This window comes from Sander vitreus, chromosome 16, assembly GCF_031162955.1.
Source record: "Sander vitreus isolate 19-12246 chromosome 16, sanVit1, whole genome shotgun sequence".
Classification (NCBI taxonomy): domain Eukaryota; kingdom Metazoa; phylum Chordata; class Actinopteri; order Perciformes; family Percidae; genus Sander; species Sander vitreus.
The window spans coordinates 25,913,784-25,930,453 of record NC_135870.1 but is presented as its reverse complement, the minus strand read 5'-3'; the positions used below and the strand labels follow the sequence as shown (position 1 = coordinate 25,930,453).

The following is a 16,670-nucleotide window of genomic DNA, read 5'->3' as shown; positions in this document are numbered from 1 at the left end:
CCCTGAGCTGCTGGTGGAGATTTTGACTCAACAATCTGTTCAACCTGCAATGTGTCTGTCTGTGTGTTATGGGACAAAACAGAAACCAAAATAAATGCTTATTATAACATCAGAATGTAACTATGAGACAGAACTGACTTTTGAAATGTCCCTAAATGCAGCATTTGGTGTCTCTCTGATGGAAGTGTACGGAAGAGGATTAGAGCGAAAACATTTTTCAGAGTTCTGAGTTTAAAGTCAGAATTCTGAGGGTTATTTATGTGAAAAAAAAGTCTTGCTAATTTCTCTCTGCGCACCACTAGGTAAGTGCAGAGACCAAATCGCAGCACAGGTATACGTCATGTGTAGGCAGCTTAATATTCTTCTGTAGAAGTAGACACACTCTTCTTCGGCAGAAATCAAATATTTTTCAGTATATGCTGTGTTTCTTGCTTTGTGTGGGTGTGTTTTGCTGTTTCGGTCTGAGTGTGTGTGTGTCATACTGGTTGTATGTCAAGAGTGTGTCCCTGCAGCCTTGCACCCATGCAGACATGCTAATTCGTTAGCGGCTTCTCACTCATTGTTTCCAGAAAAGGTGACATCCAGGTGGCAATCCCACAATGCACCTCTCCCCAGTTGGTGTTAATGGTCACTGTTGGTAACAACCTTGTCAGGGGAGAAAACGGGGAATCTGCATTTTAAAAATGGGGGTTGTACCTTTCTCTTTGTCACCTTTCAATAATCACTTACAAATACTAATCAGCATTTAATCAGAAGTAATTATCATCTAAATTCTTGCCAAAATTCCCCACATTCCCCAAAATACCAAATATAACGAGCTGAACAGAGAGCCATGTTTCACACAGAATTAGAGTGAATTTGTGGGTGTGGCTGAGAGGGGTTGGTGCAGGGGGGGAGCTTACTTTGCAGTTAGCTTACGTTAGCTAGTAATTAATAGCGCACCCAGTGGTCCCTCCGCTTCACTCCCAGCCTCTAGGAGACTACTTTTCCAGGAGGAGAGCAGAATGCAGCAAACGGCAGTCGCTGCAGCTGCAACTCTTTGGCACAAACGATATCTGGCCAATATGACTGGCCAATCAACTTGCCCGACATGCTGTTTTCCTGGCTCCGGGCCATCGGGCCATTGCTACAGCAAGTATGTTAAATGAAGTATGTGTCTGTCTACCGTTGTTTTTTTACATAGACCCATGCTGGTTAAAGTTAACTGATGTTATGCAGAAGTCTGCTGTGACAAGCACTAACGTTAGCTAATATCTCCCGAACAGCAAGTATGTTCAATTAAGTATGTTTCTCTCTACGTTTGTTTTTTCACATAGACCCGGGCTAGTTTAAGTTAACTTAACTGAAGTTATGCAGAGATCCGCTGTAACAAGCGCTAACGTTAGCTGATATCTGCTAAGCTGAGTATAAGTATGTTCAATAGGTTTTGTTTCTCTCTGCTGTTGTTTTTCCACAACCGGGCTGGTTAAAGTTAATTTAACATCAACTGTTGTTATGCTGGTCTGGCAGAGGTCCGCTGGAACAAGCGCTTAACGTTAGCTAATGTCAGCTATTGTAGCTAACACGAGAGAAACATTTACTTGCTGGTTGGGAGTTCCAGGTGAACTTTTAAAAGCAGTTGCTGTAGATATATGGTAAAGCCAGAGGCTTACCGCAGTCAGAGGAGTCAAGGGGGAGTTCACAGACAGGTCTGAATGTGTTTGTGAGAGACAAAAAGACAGGGTAAAGGAGGGGCTGAGCTAATCAATGCTCTGTGCACAGCTCTACAATTTTACCCATTTAAAATGAAATAAAAAAAGGAAATCAATTTGAGGTGGCCAACTTTGATATCCTGGCGCGCTGTCACAAATAAATCAATGTATGGGAAACACTGGAAAGTATGTGGAAACTTTTCATTTACATAGTGCCTTAAAGTGCTCATATTATGCTCATTTTCAGGTTCATAATTGTATTTAGAGGTTGTACCACAATAGGTTTATGTGGTTTAATTTTCAGAAAACACCATATATTTGTTGTACTGCACATTGCTGCAGCTCCTCTTTTCACCCTGTGTGTTGAGCTCTCTGTTTTAGCTACAGAGTGAGACATCTCACTTCTATTCCATCTTTGTTGGGAGTCTCACATTGCTGGGAGTACTGCTAGCTTGTCAGTTTCAGAGTATGAGGGAGTGCCATGCTAGCAGCTAGGCGAGCATTATAACGTGTGTTACAAAGTGACGCACGTTTTTCACAGAAGTAAAGGCTGGACTACAATAGAGCTGTTTGGAGCAGTTTGTGAACAGTGTTTTCTGTTGGAGATGGTAAGTCCCTTTGGAGTGGACTTTGGGCTTTTTCACTTTGTAAAACTATAACGTGCACAAAAAATATATAGAACACAATAAAGGAAAGGGGAAAAGCCAAAAAGCTAAATATGAGCACTTTAAAGATATAACAGCATATGCATGCAATAAGAAAATAAATGTCTATTTTGAAAAAAGCAAAATAAGCAATGATTGAGTAAAAGTAATATGCACCAGTTCACTGTGATGTTGCAGTTTTCTAGATTTGACTATTTGACTCAGCAAGGTTCATTGAAGCGACACAAAAGCCAAAACAGGAAGTTAAGACAACATGATACAGTCACATTTGCCCACAGTTTTGGAATGAGGTATTCAATAATCACATACGAGTGTAATGTTTTTGATGTCCACATACATTTGGCTAAGTAGAGGATGAGGTGCAGATTCTCTCTCTTCACATCTCTGTTGACCGACTTCTAAATAATTACTGGAAGAGGGAAACCGTCACATTAGTTTCAGTCTCACTTATAATCACTGTGTGTGTGTGTGTGTGTGTGTGTGTGTGTGTGTGTGTGTGTGGTCAACATGAGCAGTGTTAGTACTTTGTTAACCATACAGAGTGAGTCTTCTGTCTTTCTTTCTTCTGTGTCTTTATGTATTCACTGGTTTTCATCTTTGATCATTGTTAACAGTCTGCAGATATGAAAATGGACTCATCTAATTTAGTGCTGAACCAATTAGTCTATTAATTAATAGACTGAAAATAAAGTGACAACTCGATAGATTACATCAAAGGAGAAACATGTCAAATATTCTCTGGTTCCACTTTCTCAGATGCGAGGATTTCCTGCTTGTCTGTGACTGTAAACTGATCCTTTTTGGGTTTGTCGGACAAACATTTGAAAAGGTGATGGGAATCACTATTTTGTAACATTTTATAGAGTAAAAGATTGAGCGATTAATCAGAGAAGCCCCAGTCTAAATGCTCTGCCTTTTACTTTAATTGTTCAGTACCCCCAAACCTGCCTCCTCTCAGCCCACCTGTTAGTACAGATGGCAGGCTGGTGACTGGTGACCTGCTGGTAGATAAACTGTTCTGTAACTGGAAGGTCGCGAGTTTGATCCCTGGCTCGCCTACTGTGTCCATCAACATCCATTTCTGTCAGAGTGTCCTTCAGCAAGCCGTCCAAACCATTACCTGTTCCTGTATTACATATTAGGATTGAGTGATGGACAAAACAAACAACGTTGCATTCTTTTGTATAGCTTATAAATAAAATACTGGATTCAGACAGAGAACGCCTTGCTGTTAAATGATTCCTGTTATTAGCCTTGCTATCTAGGGATGGACATGTCGATCATTTATTCTGTTGGTTGGTTTGCCACTGGAATATCTGACAACTACTGTACGGATATTAATGCTCCCCAGATGATTAGGTATAATCCTAGACTCACATTGCTAGATCCATCTCCACAGCTCTATGTCAGCGCTGGGGTATTCTGGGATAGGGGATAGGGCTTTTTAGTATTCCTTTCAACCAATCAACTGTCCTGGGTGGTGCTAAGCCCCGGATGTAGCGATGGTGCCTTTGCAAAATAGAAAGCTGAAAGGGGGGGGACATCATGTCAGGCATGATCCCAGCCAGTTGAGCCAGACTGGGAGAATTCTAATAAATTTGGTGATCCCCTAATCTTACATTGCCAGACCTTCCTCCACAGCACTGTGAAGGAGGGGCTAGTCACACAGCATTCCGGGATGGGAGAAAAACGTGGTCTGGTTTATTGGCATTTCTTTAAACCAATCACAATCGTCTTGCTCTGGATAGAGAAAGGGTGCTTCTGCAAAATAGCCTCCGGAAGGAACTTTGTTTGTTGTTTTAGTCGTGCAACAGAAAACTCCGAATGACAGATAGTCTAGCTAGCTGTCTGGATTTACCCTGCAGAGATCTGAGGAGCAGTTAACCATAGTCCTCAGAAATCCACCGGAGTTTAAAATGACAACACAGAAAGCGGAAGGTGACGGACATCGGCAGAATTTCCGGCGGCACCGGAGCAATGCCGGAAATGAAACCTGGTGGATATAGACTAGTGATCCCCTGATTTAAAACGCAGTGCCACCATGAAGGCAAAGTTTTCACTTAACCTGGGCAGACAGATTCGGCCCGATTTAGCCACAAATCGATTGCTCCCGATAATTCCCCGATTGCTCCCGCAAATGTTAACATGCTAACATGCATAAGATGGTGGACGAATATGGTACAAGCAGCCAGGTTCCCCGGGTTACTTTGTGTCAGATCCTCTCTGTGGACTGGCTTTGTAACGTTAGACCGGATGCTTTCTGCTGAAAAGCATTGACGTCGTGCTACTGTAAGCTAGTTCGGTTTTACAATATAAACCTTGAACAGAAGTTTTGTTTTATCTTGAAATGATCTCAAACTTTGGACACTTTCTGTCATTTTCTCTGGCCTTTTCTCTTCACCCCTTGCTATTTCCTCTCTCTTTTCATTTTCACCTCACCTGTAGACCGCCCATAAGCAGTGTTCGAACTATACCGTGGCCTTTGGGGGAGCCCACTTTTTTTTTTTCACCAGGGGGGGTGGTGCGCTTGCAACTTACAATGACTTACAAAGATACATAACAGCTACAAGTGTATGCACTATACAGGATTTACCCTATTAAACTTTATCGACAGGAAAAGGTCAAACTGCAAACAGCCACCCACAAATAGTCTATAAACAAAGCATCAGGCTGTCTTTGAGATTTCACATTAACAACGGTTAAAGTTACTCAGGCTACCGAAGAATACCATAATTCATCCGTTCAATTAGGCCTAAGCGACGCACCCCAATCTTCCATCCTTTACAAACAGCCATGTATATCGGCTCTTCCAGTCTCTCCACTTCTGGCTGTTCCAATTTGACGGGAAAGAGGAGCAAGAGGGGTTAGGATCGTGACCGGTCTCTGACGAGCTGTTACCACCACCATCTTCAGCCAGAGAGGACATTATTTCTTCAGCTACTTCTTGCATTGTCACCCCGGTGGGAGGTGTGCTAACGGGGCTTGCAGCAGGTGAATCGGTCGTGCTATTAACGTCATCGCTACACAATTTCTTAGTAAAACCAAAATGAATTAAACTGCCTTGTTTTCTTTTTGCCATGGCTATATGATGCTGCAGAATAGATTTCAAGGACTTTTAAGGGTCTCCAACGTTAATATTTTTTCTACGAATCTTTGAGTTAACATGTATTAAACATGAGTTGAATTTGCACTGCAGCGCCGCCACGCCTTGATGTGAAGAATAGCATGTATAGTTATCTTCATTGGAGTGAATTAGGTTTAAATCGCCATCATGCATGAATGAATGATATTTTTGCAATAGTACACATAATAATCGACGATGCTCACATTACACAAAACTGAAATTGCATGTCAAAATGACACATTGTCAATATTTTTAGAGACCCCCCCCCCCAAAATTTCACAAACACGGTTTCAGGGGAGCCCATGTCTTATTAAGGGGAGCAGAGCTCCCCCGTAGTTCGCACCCTGCCCATAGGCTAAGCGTATTCTGTGTAGTAATTTTCTGTGCGTTATCAAATTAGTCGAGTTACTCGAGGAATCGTTTCAGCCGTGGTCTAAATCGCTGTTGTCAAGTGCCCATATTATTATTAATATGTTATTTTGTGTCTTCCACACGCATACAAACTTGGGGGAAAAAAAACATCCATGCTGTTTTGAGTGAGATACGGTTTCTGAATGTAACCAGCATTCAGTCTCCGGGTGAGCTGTTCAAAATCTGCAGGGCTTTCTATGTCACTAGCCGAAACAAGGGGGCTAACCGCTAGCATGCTAACGGTTAGCCCCCCTCGTTCTCAATGGCAAAACACTGCTACAACACACACGAGTTCACCATAATCTACAAAAGAACTACTTACACGTCCCTGTTCTGCAGGTATTCCACGCAAAGTTGGAAATGCGTCCTTATTTAGAAGAAGTCTCCCGGCTAATCCTGCCTTCTACTGACTGCAGTTAGAGAAACAGCTAGCTAGCTGATGTGATCCTTACCTAGCTACTGCGCATGTGCGACTCCCAACAAAGATGGTACAGAAGTGAGATGTCTCACTTTGTAGCAAAAACAGAGACCTGAACACAGGGTGAAAAGAGGAGCTGCAGTAATGTGTAGTACAACAAAAAATATGGTGTTTTTTGAAAATTAAACCATGTAAACCAATTCTGGTACAACCTCAAAATACAATTATGAACCTGAAAATGAGCATAATATGGGCACTTTAAGTAATGTGCCTTCAACATTATGGACAGCAAGAAGCCACTGAGCATCACACTGTCTGCATCAGAAAGGAAAAAGTGAAGGAGGGAACAGTCTGAATCAGCTGCTGGGAAGGTTCTGGGTGTGTAGGGTGTCGCTTGTTTCTTTCTTCACGGAGTGACTCTGTGTGACTGATTTCTCAGTAAATGGCTGCTAACACCGTGTTGGTTTCAGTGGTCATCTGATGAAATTCACCTGAGCCCGCTCTCACTTCCCTCATTACCGCCTCAGACCAACTGCTAATGCACAGGGCTCTTCCTGTACAGCTGCATGTGATGTGAGTGTGTGTGTGTGTGTGTGTGTGTGCATGTGCAACTATTTATAATCCTGTCCCAACCGCAAAGATTCACGGCATCCAAATACATTGTGTCAGACTGTGGTAGCTGCTGCTGTACTTTTCAGACCTCCAGAGTTTCAGTCGGAGATGAAATAACCAGGAAGTTTTTTTTTGTTTTTTTTTATAAATATCAAGAGGTGTAGTGGATGAAGTGGAGATCTAGGATGAATTATTGAATGACTGCTGTTTGGAAGCAGCGTGTGAGGCACCATTTTGCTGATAACAGCAGTAAGTAAATCCAGGGCTATACCTTTTGAACCTAAAAAGCTGTAGTTAAGAAAACACACAGGTTAAAATTATATTGGTTAAAAAAAAGAAGGTAAATATGGCTACAGAAGTGGCAAAGTTACCAGGTCACCAATCACAGGCTCATTAAAATGGAGATTAAAAACGTTTTTTTGGACAATGTTGAAACCATCAGTAGTCAGTAGTCAGTCCAGCTTGAAGCCAACCCGTTCTCACTCCCAACTTGCCAAATACTGACTCTTGGTCAGTGGCTCTCAGCATCGGATACCAACGCAAAACGTACACTTTAGCGTCTGTTTGGGACGCACTGGGGAGCTGCGTCTCCAAAGTATAAAGAGCAACAACGGTAGCGAGTAGTATTAAAGACCGAAAATCTGCGTAAGGAGGAATGTTGGGGTGGTGGATGGGAACACTTTTACCTAGGAGACCAGGTTTGTGTCCCGTTGGTGTCCCGTGTGTCACTTAAATGTACATTTTTGTAACCCCACCCACGATCTTTCCCTAACCCTAACTAAGTGGTTTTACCCTGCACAGTCCCGACCCAGAGTGTCAAAAAGTGTCACCAAGAGTCCCGACCAAGCGAGTTAAAAAATTACACCAAAGGGGTACTTAAAGAGTCAAATATCGCCGCAGAGGGGATTACTTTGATGATTTAGTTCTCATTAGAGCCTTACCGTAGAGATGCCAACTGAGGGTGCTGCAAAAGGAAAGGTCACAGGATCATTAAAATAATCTTCTTTGGGAGGAGAGATTGGGGATTTAAATGGGCATCTGACAGCAGAGTTATGGTCTAAAATGTTCCTTGCCATCCTGAGGTTTTGCCACAAGCAGTACTACTACACTTGAATGTATGTTGCTTGAAAGTTCTAAGTGAGTTGATGAAGTGTTATTTTGTTATTGACAATCTTTCCAGACCTCAGACCTTGAACAAATATCAGATGTGGACCTTAAGTAATCATTTTGAGAACCCCTGGCCTAGAGGCTATCTTTTCTACTTTCACCTATTACACTTTCATTATGTTTCCTGCCCAGGGACTACGGATGAAAATTAGGTTATAGCTAGCTCTGGTACTGCTCTGGAGCTGTGTATTGTCCCCGTCAAATGTACATTAATAAATAAATAAATAAATAAAAGGTGCTGTAAACTCTTTTTCACTTTCACCACTATTTGCAAAAGTAACAGGGCGATAACTTCCTAAATCCACAGTTAGTCATAAGTAGCAAAACATCTGTTCTATTTCGAAACAGGTCCATGTTGATGGAAAACTGCAGTACTTTGACTTCATCATTGAGTTTCAAACCAAAATAAGAGCTAAAAAAACATGAATGAAAAATTGACTGCAATGATTTCTGAGTAATTAAAAGTATCTTAAAGCGTAACTCTCGCCAAAATGCGCCCGGAAACAACAACTGCTAAAGTAAGTCGTTCAAAACCTTTCTTTTTAGGAAACTCTGTGAACACAAGCAATGTTCTCAATGCTGGAGTTCATGTGTAGAGCCCCTGGTGATACTTCGAGCAAAGTTTCATGTTGTGTCGAGCCTTCTTAGTGATTTTGATGCGATCAATGTAGTGCCCCTAGCTACGGTGGCCCTGAAGTGCAAATCACAACAGCAAATAGAAAAACGCAACAGCAAATAGGAAAACAGAACGGCAAATATGAAAACACGACAGCAAATACGAAAACACGACAGCAAATAGGAAAACACTTCAACAAATCATAAAACACAACGGCAAATAGGAAAACATGACAGCAAATAGGAAAACACGACAGCAAATAGGAAAACACTTCAACAAATCATAAAACACAACGGCAAATAGGAAAACACGACAGCAAACATGAAAACACGACAGCAAATATGAAAACACGACAGCAAACATGAAAACACGGCAGCAAATAGGAAAACACGACAGCAAATAGGAAAACAAAATGGCATTAACTTCTACCGGAAAAGGTAGGGCCAATCTAGCAGAGGACGGAGCCTCCTGATTGGACAGACGGACTGTCTCTCTGTTAAAAGTAGGCGCTTTTCCGTGTTTTTCACCTTTCCTTCCCGTTAAAAGACAGACAGTCCGTCTGTCCAATCAGGAGGGTCCGTCCTCTGCTAGATAGGCCCTACCTTTTCCGGTAGAAGTTAATGCTGTCGTGTTTTCCTATTTGCTGTTGTGTTTTCCTATTTGCTGTTGTGTTTTCCTATTTGCCGTTGTGTTTTCCTATTTGCTGTCGTGTTTTCCGATTTGCCGTTGTGTTTTTATATTTGCTGTTGTGTTTTCCTATTTGCCATCGTGTTTTCCTGTTTGCCGTTGTGTTTTATGATTTGTTGAAGTGTTTTCATATTTGCTGTTGCGTTTTTCTATTTGCTGTTGTGATTTGCACTTCAGGGCCACCGTACCTAGCACTCCCATTCAGAAGGCCATTTGACCTAAAAACGAAGATACGGTAAATGTTAAAAGTGGCGCTTCTGTTCTAATTATGCCTTTTAAACTAAAGCTTGACTCTGGTACATTCACAAAAAGACCCTAGGTTGCATTTTGGTTTGGTTTAGTTACTCTTTAAAATCAACTCTAGAACAGAGGTTTCAGCGTGTAAAGGTTTCCTGCTTTCCTTTTAAACCAGATCATCTTTAGATTCCTCTGTTATTTGTCACATAAAAGCAGTTGTCACCTTTTCCAGCAGTTGATTTCTTATTTTGGAGTGAACGTCGCCGTTTTCCTCTGCGGTATCAGCAGGAGGGGCATGACTGGAGGACTAGAGTAGAGGCAGAGCTGATAGGAGTCGAACCCCTCTGGCTCAGCGCTCAGTCATGTTTACACTTGACGACAGGACGCCATGGACAGGCGGAAGATAAAAGGGAAGAAGAAAGAAAGTAAAGAGAGGCAGGGAGAGATGAAGGCAGAAGGAGGGGGGAGGAGCAGCGAGAGGAGGCAGGGAGGTGAGGGAGAGGGGAGAAGAAAGCAAAGAGGAGGAATAAATAAAGGAAAGGTTGTTTTTAGTGCTAATGAAATCAGAAAAGGGCTTGATCCGGGATGAACTGTTTCAGTGTGACACACTCGGATGACTAAGTTGTATTGAAGGCCTCAGGTTGTGTTAGGTAAGAAGTGTTAGCCTTCATCATAAGCAATGCATACATGACAAGCACTGAGACAATGTTCACAAACAAAGAAAAGCAATGAACAGTGACTACTGACAATGAAACTTCAAAACCAAGTGAAAGTGAGATCCAAAAACACAACTGCAATAGAGCTCAACAGTGTGGTTCCGGAAGTAATAATCATTTTTTTTATTTTCTCCATAAGGATTTTGATTATTAGCCATAATGTCTAAACCATCCAAGGCAGAATGACCACGAGTCTGTATTAAATCAACCTTGTTTTAAGCAAAAACATGTTTTATTCGCGATCTTACGGAGAAATACTACACTACCAACAATCCTAAGCACGACAGCGACGTCTCTGATTGGTTGAACTCGTTACAATGGAAATGTTTACCGCACCTGCCTGCGCACTGCCTGTGGGTATGGGAATCGGTCTTGTTGTGAATGCAATATTGATTGAAGACTTGTTTCAAACGGGTGTTGCTAAACGTGGCTAGAGTTGCTAACAGAAGATAAACTAAAACATGAAATAAAGTGAACATTTTAGAAGTTCAAATGGCTGCGTTTTGATAAGGTAGGGTAATAGTCATAATCATAATCAAAAAAATGTAATGTAAGTGCTAGAAGCTTGTAGGATTTGCTTGCACCTAATTTACTTTAACCTGGTCCTCGGCCAGTGCTACCGCAACAACAGCTTTCCGGGTGGCGTCCATGTTTTTTCCTCCAACTCGGACGCGCAAAACATACCAGAACGCTTGAAGTGTGGAAGTGATGTCCTATCCGAGGGCCGAGTCGGTTCGTTGCGAATAATAGAATGCAGCAACAGTCTTGTACCTTGGCCTCTATTGTCGTTTTCAAAATGTTTTTTGCGCCGAATCAAAGGTTTTATGGTCACAATTCATCTTGTAGCTGGTTGGCTTGGTACCAGGCTTTAAACTCTTTATATAAGCATTTAATGAAATGTCAATGGAGATATTGATCAGGGAAAAACCCTGCCGGAACCAGAGACGTTAAAAAAGTGGGTGGTCACTGTTGAGTTGTATTACCGCTCATCGCTGAAGGAACATTACATTACTTACTTTAATGTCGATTCAATTTAGGGTTTCTTTAGGGACTGTTTGTTATTTATTTCAGGGGCCATTGGAGGAGTTTTGGGATCTTTAATCAAAAAAGACCTGACCCTCCCTTCACCAGCAATACATTTTGGATGACCCTCCAAAATGATATGGAAAAAAGGGATGACCCTCCCCAACAATGTATTGATGCATTCTGTACTGTTTTGCATTTGGCAAAAATATACAGATTGATTTTTTTACAGCCATGTCTTACGTGATAAAATCTCTGCGTTCTCATCTTACGCATCACACTCCTCTGTTATGGTGTGGTGGCCATTTCAGTAGATTTACTCACCAACATAGTTGTGGAAACACAATAAGCATGGAAACTAAATGCACAATTCCTGCATTACTTCAAATACTAAGTTACTCATCTAGTAAACTAGTATTCACATGAAATAAAGCAATAAAACATTGAGACCATTCAACAAAGGACACTGGGAAATGACAAATTCAACACTGGTTGCTATGGACTCGTCACTAGGCTTCCTCAGTCATTGTATATTTTAGCATAGGTAAGCTTGCCGAAGCTAAACATTATCCAAAACTCCATTTCTCAGACAAACGTCAATTTGAGGGCTTGCATGCTACCACTCCTTCCTTCTCAAATGCCTTGAAAAGGCTGTCGTTTGCACAATTTCACAAATAATCAGCGGGACCGAATGGAAATTTGAATCGGGTATGGCTGCAGCCTGGAGACCTCCCGTCTCATGCATTCCCTCCCGGCTGGTGCAGTCTGCGAGCTTCAACTTTTCAAAATAAAAGCTCACGTCTGGTATGTTTATTGTACGGTGTTTTGGATGTTTTTGAACTAAACAGTACAGCAATCATGCTAATGAATACATTATTTTTTCAGCAGATGTCTTAGTTACAACACGATGGAACTAGCAAAGCAGTTTTGTGTTTATATATGCGAGCAGGATTTATTCAGTTTGGGTAATCCCACGGTCTCTAAAGCTACAGCTCAAATTGTCTGGCTGACTAAACAGGGAGGGACCCATCTGCTAGCGATAGGGGCCGAGACTGAGAGAGCTACATGGAGCTACATGGATAAATATGCACCAAACAAGCCACTTTGAAATTGTACTGTTCTTATGAATACAAAAGTTGGGTGACCCTCCCCCCTAGACTAAAAACAATTGGATGACCCTCCCATCAACAAAGAATAAAAAGACATGACCCTCCCCTATTTTCCTCCGGTGGTCCATTCCATAAATACCGAACGGTCCCTTATCACCGGTTTGATGCACCACCCAGAAAGTATACTGAGTGACCAAAATAAAACACACCCACAGTGAAACTATGTGCCCAGCAGGTGAATTCTTGTAAAATGTGTGAAAAAGAATAGCTGTGTTCGAAACCGTTCCCTATCACAGAAATAGTGCACCAAATAGTGTGTTCGCCATTTTTTAGTGCTGTTCGAAATCTCAGCGGTTAATTTCATACACTTTATAGTCCACTATAAAATACCCAACGTGCACAGCTAATTTGAGCGCACATACGATTAGAGACGGGAGGTTTAGAACCGAGACGCCCCAATTCAGAGTAGTTTCCTGTATCTATGTCACGTGGGCCCCGCCACGGCCACGCCTCTTTAGGAGACTAGCGGCAGGTCCTGAGTGTGTTGATTCCAACGGGAGAAGTGAACGTGAACACAGATTATGAGCGATTCTTTCGCCCCATAGTCACTAAAGTAAATATTGGACCCTTTTTTCACAAGCCACACATCTCCAGAACATTCTGACACTAAAATGGCATTTTTCAGACAGACACATCAGGAGAAAATTAATTTGAGACCTGTTTCTGTCTCAGGACCAAACTGTCGCGAGGTCTGGCAACACAGAGAAGCTAACGTCAGCTAACGTTCGTGAACGCCCTTAAAAAACTAATCTCTGTGATGCTAAATATGTCTTTTAGCTTTGTTAAATATCTAACGTTAGCAAAAGAAAATATTAATAAATTATACAAATTCATTAATATATACATATATACATTCATCCACACGACATTCACTACACTTTCAAACAAGGCCACGCCCATTTAGGAGACAGGAAGTGTGTACCGTTTCATACCATTGGAGCTGCTTGAAATGTGCTATCTTTAGTATAGAGGATCTTTTATACAATGTACCCTACAATTTATTTTTTAGAAGAAGCAGAAGGACCCGCAAAAACTGAAAAGGGAAAATGGAGCAGGCTTTCATTTCTAAACATTGGAAATTTAACATGCAACATACAGTATACACAACCTTTTACTATCCTTCGGAGTGCTTGGTTTGTTTCAGGGACGTATTAGAAGTATTTTTGTTTCAGTTTGTTTACATGATGCTGGGCGCTCCGCTCCCACCTCCGTCACACAAATAACCGGCGCACATACCGGCGTATCTACTGACTCAACGATGTTTAGAAAATGCCAGTGTAGTGTCCAAAATCTCATTTGGTCATTCCCTAAATAGTTCACTTTTTAATACTAACTACATAGGGAATAGTGAGTCAGTGAATGAGGGAACACAGCTAATGTTCACCAAAAACTGCTGCTAACATATGCTAGAATACAAGTGATGCTCCAATAAGGAAAGGAATTTGAATACACAAATGTAAGAATTAAAAAGAGACAGGTAGGAGGGAGGATCCACCTGCGTTTGTGTTTATAGAAGGAGGGATGGAAGGAGGAATCAGCCGCTTTCCAAGTGTTGATAGGCTAAAAGAGACAACAACAAGGAAAAAGAGCAGCACAAGATGGAGTGCTGATTTTTATTTCCCCCGCTAATTAAAAGCAGATGTCAAGGTACAATTCTCTGAGCTTGTTTAACACAGCACAACTGTTTCCTGATTTACTTTCTAGGCTTCTCTGCACTTGTTGCGAGACCATTTTGCTTCTCGTCATCGAACCAACTGGACTTTCCCCAGTTTCAAAAACCACCTTTGCTCCTCTCTCTCTCTCTCTCTCTCTCTCTCTCTCTGTATGATTAGGCTCTAACTCGTCCCTCCACTTGCGTTAGCTTTAAGCTGGCAGGTGTCTATGAGATACAGTTTTATGAAGCCAACGAACACAAGGGGAAGGAGCCTTAATTGAATTGTCAAACGCGGATCTACCCAGAGACTTAGTCTGACAAAAACTCATCCGAAACGCTGTCTTTCATTGTCAGCGTGACTGTCTCACTGTCTCATCGTCAACCTATCTTCCTACCTGACTGTTATTTGTGCCGGGGACGACCCATTGACGCAGGTGTTTACCTCAAGGGAGTGGTTTAAAGTAGTTTGAAGTCATATTTTGAGATATCAACCTCTCAAAACACTTGTTGTGTTGTGACGGTGATTTCAGCTGCCATTATCCAACGCATTCTCAGCAACAGGTTCGTATGATATTGTATAAAAACTTATGCACACCAATTCGTATGATATCCTATGGAAGTAGGCGCCCTGTATGGTCACATTACGACCAGTCACATGACAGTTAAGTTTAGCGGTCTTTTAGGGCTGGGCAATAATTCAATGTGATAATTTATCGTCTTTCAATGGAATCAAATAGTGATGGAATCATATATCGAGATATCGTGAGATGCAGTTACGTTGCCTAAAAAGATAACAAGCACATAATAACTCAATTTTCTCAGAGAATCTGTTGTGAAACATTTTGAGGGAATATCGTTTGATGAATTGCAGGTTTGTTTTGACTTCACATTATTTTTGTGCATGTACGTAAACATAGTCAGTATATAGCTGGAATTTTTTTTCCACTTGAAACTGTTTACCACATTATTGATGATTATTTATCTAAAATCTCATTGTAAAAAAAGAAAAATGTTTTGTGAAAGTACCAATAGCCAACCCTACAATATTGTCCCAATATCGACACCGATGTATTTGGTCAAGAATATTGTGTTATCTGAGTTTCTCCGTATCGCCAAGCCCTACGGTCTTTACAGTTAAATTTGGCTGAGGAAAGGTTACTCTGAGCCGGGTACAGAGTACCGTGAGGTGCTGGTCGTTTTTAGATTACCCTGCAGTTAAGTTTAGCCGACAAAAGGTGGTCATCATGCGATGACGACTAGTTAGGATTAGGCACCAAAATGACTTATTGACTGATTAGAAAACACATTGGGGTTTGGATTAAATCACCAGCCACCTTAAGTAGTGCTCCTGGGACACAAACATTCATTTCCTGGCTGAACGTCTTGTGGTTTCTCCGAGACGTGACCTCCACTACACCTCTTGAAAGCTCTCTTTTATGACCCACTTATCCACCCCAACCTTGTTGTTTATCAGTGTTTTAAGCCCCCAACGTCTCCACTAGGCACTAGGTTTAGGCAATGGTTAGTTAGTTAGTGTTAGGGTTAACGTTAGGGTTAGGTGCCTTGAAGTCAATGGTCGCAGCGCTGCCTTGAATGAGATGTTGGGGCCTTAAAACACCATTGAGCGACCTCGTCTTTACACAGATCTTCGTGACCTTATACAGAGCAGTCACTGTGGTGCATACAGCAGTAAATGCCTGGACTACATACCAATTACAGTGCACTACTTGTTGTAGCTATATCTACAAAGGAAGGGTTTATGAGAGCAGCCTGCATTATCACAGGTAAAAGTGGCTACTACTACTTAGTTACAGGAATGGATTGTGCTTCTTGCCTTTTCAACAACATGTTGAGTCAAAAGAAGTGGCCTGGAATTAGCCTATAACATATTCACCAATTACGAATATGAGTTTAATGTCAACTCCACCTAGGTTGCTATAAAACCCCCACATTCCCAGAAAATATACCAACGACATGATCTCAGGGTCCTCAAAAGTATTTACAGCCCTGCCAGAGGTGGTTTGAATAATCAGATTGACATCTGATTGCTCTAATGTGTCTCGGATCCCATCTACACTCAGCCACTATATGTGTCTTGGGTGAATTCACTAGCTATCTGTTTAAAAAAAAGTGTCAATGCATCCAAGAAGGCATCAAGGCAAATGATTTTCTCTAATTAAAGCCAGATGAAAAAGGTGTAAATGAATCTGTCTCTCCAAGACACACCTTTACTTCTCCCAACTGTTACTGTCAGTTAGCAGTCAGTGGGAGTAAGAGTCTGAGAGTCTGGCTGAAATTAGACATCGTTTTTTCTGTCACATGCAAAGCGACCGGAGGAAGGAGGCTCCAGTGATTTTAAACCCTGCGGTCATTGTTGTAGTATTCATCTGATCCCTAATCAGTATAACCGCTGAATGATCTGTGTGGTTAAGAGAGCACTGATCTGTCTGGGTGAGTGAGAGCCCCTAAAGACAAGAAAA

At 41.6% G+C, this 16,670-nt stretch overlaps 1 protein-coding gene across 3 annotated transcripts in view; it reads left to right on the top strand.

Moving 5' to 3' along the window:
- The window catches only part of tcf4 (transcription factor 4), a 318,467-nt gene that overhangs the window by 41,562 nt on the left and 260,235 nt on the right, over positions 1-16,670 (top strand). The gene's annotated exons all lie outside the window — the stretch shown is intronic.